The sequence below is a fragment of the Squalius cephalus genome (genome assembly GCF_949319135.1).
Source record: "Squalius cephalus genome assembly, chromosome: 13".
Classification (NCBI taxonomy): Eukaryota; Metazoa; Chordata; class Actinopteri; order Cypriniformes; family Leuciscidae; genus Squalius; species Squalius cephalus.
Window position 1 is genome coordinate 29,564,572 of NC_137134.1, and position 6,828 is coordinate 29,571,399.

At 37.3% G+C, this 6,828-nt stretch overlaps 1 protein-coding gene; it reads right to left on the bottom strand.

Annotated features, from left to right (window-relative positions):
- Nucleotides 1–6,828, bottom strand: part of LOC307169890 (galactose-specific lectin nattectin-like) — a 47,836-nt gene that overhangs the window by 18,578 nt on the left and 22,430 nt on the right.

Below are 6,828 nucleotides of genomic sequence, written 5' to 3' on the forward strand. Positions count from 1 at the left end.
CACAATGATTTTGGTATTAATAATGTCATTTTGTTAAGTAAACATTTCATACATAAATGTCGATTTTTCAAGATAAATCCTAACATTACGCAGTGGAGGAATGAGTTGAAACTTTTTTATAACTCTTTATTATTGATTAATAACAAGAATGCAGTGAAACTGGGTTCTTTTATAAACAATCTTATTGAATAATTGCCTTTTGATTCATTTTTTTTTTTGAATATGTAAATGCCATTTTTGCCATTTATAATATGCTCCCTGTTCTTTTATGTATTTTGTTTTCTAAGACGTGCACAGGTTGTAGTAAGACTTTTACATTGTACCTGATTTGTTTGTATTTGCTTTGTTAATAAAAAAAAATACAAATAAAAAAAACTTCAGTTGTCTCGCTAAGTCAGAAAACGAAATGAATCCAGCCCTTTGGGAGATTCAGCTCGAAGGCCGGTTAGCGCCCTCTGGAGGAAGACACCATATAGCATCTTTGCAGGTAATGGGGACAGATCACAGTCTGACGCCCGTTTCACACATACTCCGTGTGCAGTGCGTGTGCGGTGCGGGTTGCAGTGCGTATGCAGTGCAGGAGCAGCACATGCAATAGTGCTTTCACATATGCTGCGTTTGCCGTGCGTAACTGATCCGCTGCTGTATAGGCTATGACACAAATACATACTCGCTATTTGTATTTCAAATCCAGAAGTTATCAGCAACTTTTATTTAAAAAAAGTTTTTTTTTTTGTCAGCATTGCAATTCTCTTTGTACACCTATACACTCTTTAATAGACATATTCACGTTTAAACACAATTTAAACAACATATTATTGAATGCATTACTTCTATTTAATTATAGTTGCTCAAGCAAGTGGTAAAATATTTTACCATACAAATATTAAAATCGAATAGCCTACATTTTAAATTAAAACTTAAAATTGACAAAAACAGCAGACTCATACCTTTTCTTTTGCATAATTTAAATCTTTATACAATAAACCTTGCATGTCACAAATAACTTGTTTTTCCACCTCCACGAATGAGACGAGTGTTGTTCATTATGCCTTGTTGAAGTAAATTGTATTTTCCCTTGATTTACCCGCGATCTTAACGTCTCAGCATTGCGATTCTCTTTGTAGGCTACACATACTCTTTAATAGACGTATGCACGTTTTTAAACACAATTGCAACGGCAGCCTATTATTCAATGCATTACTTCTACTTAAGTTGCTCAAGCAAGTGGTCAAATATTTAACCATGCATAAATCGCAAACATTTTAAATTAAAACTTAAAATTGATAAGAACAGCCGATTCTCATGCCTTTTCTTTTTCATTTAAATTTTAATACAATAAATCTTGCATGTCACAACTTGTTTTTCCACCTCCACGAATGTTCATTATGTCGCCTTTTTGAGGTAAATATTAGCTTTCCTTGCTTTACCAAAAACGTAGTAGGCCTATTTAATTAAATACATTTATGGTGAGATTTACTACATTTTATTTCATTAATCGCATTTATGGTGAAATTTCTACATTTTCAGGTCAATCTGTGTTCATTTTGACCACGAAACATGCGCTGTCACTTTAATTCAGCGTGTGCAGCACAGCAAAAATAGACTCGGTGCGGAAACGATCTCTGCACTGCTGTATACGCACCGCAACTGGAACGGATCGACGGACTGCAACCGCGTGCAGTGTGAAAGCTCTAACCTGTTAACATGGGTACGGAAAAAAATACGCACCGCATACGCACTGCAAACGGAGTATGTGTGAAACGGGCGTGAGACAGATAGGCTTGTGTGCATTTGTGAATCAGGGCCGCGGAACGACAGTCTCAAAAGATTCCACAGATACAAAAGCGCATATTCAGGGGCATTCTTAAGGCAGAACACCAATGCAAAAGACTCTGAAATTACAAGTACAGATAAAGCAAAGTTGTGAATTGTGTTGTGAGCAAAGCAATGCGAGTAAGGACAATAATGCACGATTGCCGTGTGTGTGGATCGCTGTGTGTGTGTGTGTGTGTGGATCTCTCGCGTGCATTCGTGTATCGCTGTGTGTGTGTGTGTGTGTGAGTGTGTGTGTGAGAGAGAGAGAGATAAATTCTCGCGTGCATTTGTGGATTGCTTTGCGTGTGTGGATCTCTCGCGTGCATTTGTGGATCGCTATGTGTGTGTGTGAGAGAGAGATAATCTCTCGCGTGCATTTGTGGATTGCTTTGCGTGTGTGGATCTATCGCGTGCATTTGTGGATTGCTTTGCGTGTGTGGATCTCTCACGTGCATTTGTGGATTGCTGCGCGCGCATGTGGATCTCTCGCGTGCATTTGTGGATTGCTGCGCGCGCATGTGGATCTCTCGCGTGCATTTGTGGATTGCTGCTCACGCATGTGGATCTCTCGCATGCATTTGTGGAAGGTTTTGAGACTGTTTTCACTCCATACCTCTCCCTCCTTCATCAGAGCAGTGCAGTATCATCAACTTATTGACTTTATCTGATTAAAACCAAATGTTTATGTGTACATGAACTCCCTGGTGTCTGCCATATTTGCATGAAGTCACAATCTCGGCAGCGTTGAAGTTATGGACTTCAGCATGAGTTGTGTCTGTCTGACTTCAAGTGGCGTGATGACACTTTTCTTAGTAGAAGTTGGAAATCGTGACTTTCTGAGTTGAATTGAATGCAGAAGTATCTGTGTGTAAACTGTCCTGCACAGTTTCAGTCCTGTGCTCCAGACATGAATGATGGATTCTTCATATGTGTGTTGTTGAGGAGACGTGTGCTGTTAAATGCTGTTAAGATTCATGATTTCCCCCTGCTGGTGAATGAATCAGGTGAAAAGTCTCTCAGATGCACATTGAAGGAGGGACCGAAACATATCAAACCAGAAGATCACAGAGACTGAGAAGATCACAGAGATGTGGGCTTTTTTGACCACCTAGCAATCACATGTAGCCGACTAAAAAGGTACTGAAATCCACCAGAACACCGCACTAACCACACATTTGATAATTGTATGCTTTTTTGTTTATCGAGTATTAGCCTAAAGATAAGATTTATAAAAAATAAAAAAAACGGTTTGTTTATTTGTAGGATTACCATCCATTCAGACTTGCCCTCACCCTGTTTTGTTCCTGATTGATGGCGGTTCAGAGCTGGAAATTAAGGTGAGATTTTTTTTTTGTCCACACTTTCTCTGATCTTGATCTTGTGGTTCAACTTTGTCCTTCTCTTGAGAGTTTGCTGTTGAACAGTTCACCAAAACACATGATATGTCATTAGACGTCCAAGCACTAAAGGTGTTGGAACTGTATAGATCCCCTATTCGACCGGACATGTCTGTCGGGTAGGCCTGGTGTATAGAGATGAGGAGGACTCAAATGCAGATGAGAAGTGAAAAGTTTATTAGTAAACTTCGTGAACAATATAAAGTTCAGTGACACAGTGAACAAATGTTAAGCCTCTCTGATTGGTGGTTCCTGTGAGCACAGCCCGCACACATACGGACGTGTAGAGAAGAGGAGACCACCGACAGGCAGAGAGATCCCAGGAATGTCCAGCAATAGACGAGTACTGGGTCCAGCAGGCAACAGTCCTGCACCGACCCCCACGTCTAGGCTTCCTGAACATCACAGGTAAGCAAAACAGAGAACACAAACAGACAAGGAACGCACACGCGACATGTAACAATCCACTGACAACACTAGTAGACACAGCTGGGAATATAAAGGGTAGGGGGAACGAGCAACAGGTGAGGAAGATCATCGTGATTGTGCTAATTGCCCACATCACGAGCTGCAGAAATGGCAGGACAAACCAAACAACAGAGAGGGGCCGGTGACACACCCTGACCCGTGACAATGTCGGCGCGTCCACCATCTTGGAACGGTCAGCGTGAGAGTCACTCAGTAAGAGTCAATGACGCCACAACAATGTGCATCTTCTGGTTGTGAAACCACCGAGATTTAAATTCCCAAAGAAACTGGATAACCTTTTACAGGTTAGTGTTTTAATATGTATTAACTCAATATTACAGGTTTTTATACTATGGTAACTTTTTAATGTCATGTTAGCTGTTGCCTTCGTCTTGTATTGTGTTAGACCTTAAATCATAAAGGCCCCAACATTAGCAGAATGGTCTCTATGATTTCCAGGATAGCAGGATTTTTCCCCCTCCAGAATCCTTGAGTCAAGCCCTACAATATGTATATCTCTGATTTTTGGGGCCTTTGGCTCTTCTGCTGTGAGATGTAGGGCTGCACGATATATCGTTTTAGCATCAGTATCGCTATGTGTGCATCCGAGATTGCAGGATGTGCGATGTGAAGTATAGAGATCAGAGTTGATCCGTGATCCATACGGGTCCGCTGCCCCCCAGTTCCAAGCGCATGTGATTTGCGGATTAATTGCAAAGTTAATCATCATAGACTAAAGTTTATCATTTGCATGTGTTTTTATGTCTTAATGTCTATGTAAACATGAAGCGCAAGAAAACTGACAGCAAGTGAACACCACATTCAGTTCTCTTTCTCTTCTTATTGAGCTTGAACAGACACGTGCACGCAAAAATGAAGTCAAAATGCCCGTCTCCGCGAGTATCCTCATAAACACAAGTCGGTTATGTGTTGTAAACAACTGAGAAAGAAAATGGATGCGTATCATTATATTGGATGTGTGTAGTCTTAAAGTGACAGCAGCCTAATATACTTTACCTGCAGCTGTTTGTCAATGTTAATCAAACAATAAAAAAGAGAGAAAAGGAATTTGTAGCTTTAACAAAGATAAATTGTGATAAATTTAATTTACACAATGAACACTATTCAGTGTTATTTTACATTTGATTATTCAATTTCTGTACCTGAAAAATATAAAGCACTGCTTATTTCATTTGTATATTTGTTCTATTGTATTTATTAGGCCTAAGCACTGATGGTGCGAGGACCCTCTTGGAATTACTCAGTTTATTATTATTATTATTATTATTATTATTATTATTATTATCAATGCTTTTGTAATTCTTTCTTTTTATCTCTGTTTTCCCTGATGAAGGAGTTTTCATATAGTGATCATTTCACATGGCATTATGGATCAGGTGTCACACTACATGCCGACAAAGACAACACACTGTAACACTGCCAACACTGGAAATCAGAAGGTTTTTGATTGAATTTTAATTTATGTGAATTTTCACTCTTTCACTCTCTTAAATGATAAAAACTAATAAAAGGTAAGGTAATAAAGGTATCAAGAATAGTTTTTCTTAGAAATAATTCTTAGATCTGGAAATAACTACTGAAACCAGCACTGCTGAACTGCACGATCATTATTTTTTTTTAATTTGATTGGTATTTTTCTTTTTTTATATTTTTAACGATTTTATTAGAGAATGTTCAGATCTGTATTTTTTGTATTGCTGCTTTAAGCTTAATGCAAAACATTTGCTTCACTTCACTGAATAATATAATTAAAAAATTAACCAAAAATATATTCGTTTGTTGCTATTGTTGGGTTTGTTCTGTAAAACGACAGATTAACATGAGAGCTCAGTCCCATTAAAGTGCTGATGGAAGTGGAAAGCTCTAGTCGTGTGAAAATGAAAGAATACTGCTAATTTTCCATAATGACCAACACATTGATCAAGAGTTGAGATGCTGTTAATGAAACATGTTAGTATGTGTGGAGCTCACACTACTATAAAGCTGTTTTAGCAGCTGTTTAAAAATAAATCAAAAATAAAAATCCACCAGATGGCGTCATTTATCAGTTAAATCAATATCATACCACTGTTGATCTAGATGTAAATATCAGTACATCAGTAAAATCAATGTCAGTTTGTCTCTAGCATTAACCCCATGTAATATTTTGTGTAGGCCTAATTGTTTCATCTAGTCTGTTCCTTTCTTTTTTTTACCTTTTGTGAATCATAGTGTCTCCGTACATTCAACTGTCAACATTGATGCACTAAACTTTCACCTTTAACATGTTATTCAACATTTGAGCTTTACTAGCGGTTAAACTCAATCCTGAACACAGTGTCTAATCAACTGTAAATTAATGTTTGTCTCTTCAATTTATTCGTACATTTCTTTACATATTATAAGCTTTTCCAACTCAATATTCATGTCAAGCCATTTCAAACAAGGGCTGTTTGTCCGTAGTGCAATTTACAATGGGAAATGCAAACACCGTTATTATAGTGATTTTTACCTCTGTAAAAGTATGGTAATGTTTTATCAGACAGAAAGTTTCTGAACCGTCTAACATAGAAGAGGTCATATTAAAACTATGAATACCATGGTACATTATTTTATTTATTTTTTTTATGCTAATTTACTTTTAAAATGTGGTGTAGCCTACTTTAATATGACGAAATCGTCATTCTTCCCTGTGTAAATAGCACAGTTTATTCTGTGAGAATATGATTCTTCCCCAGTTATGTTATAGTTTAATTTCTGAGGGTGTTTACATCTGCTGTGTTTGGGTTCCAGCTTTGATATTACAACATTTGGATTGATATTGCAAAGCAAGGGTGATGAGCTCTGTACTAATACAATTGTATGTCTAGCTAAATGTTTCATTCACAAATGTAGAATTGTGAAATCATCTCCCAATTTTCTTTTTTTTTTTTCTTTTTTTTTTAATGATGAACTGTATATAAAATCCTTCAAAACTCTGAAAGGTACCCTGAAACACTTCCCTACTGAGGTAAATAGCTGAAAAATGATGAATTCTTCCCTTATGTTAGGCTATGTTATAATTTCTTACTGTTTATCTATTTTGTTTATTTCAATGTTTGTTTTTCCTTTTATAAATCATCCTTATTTTTTGTTACTAAGACTA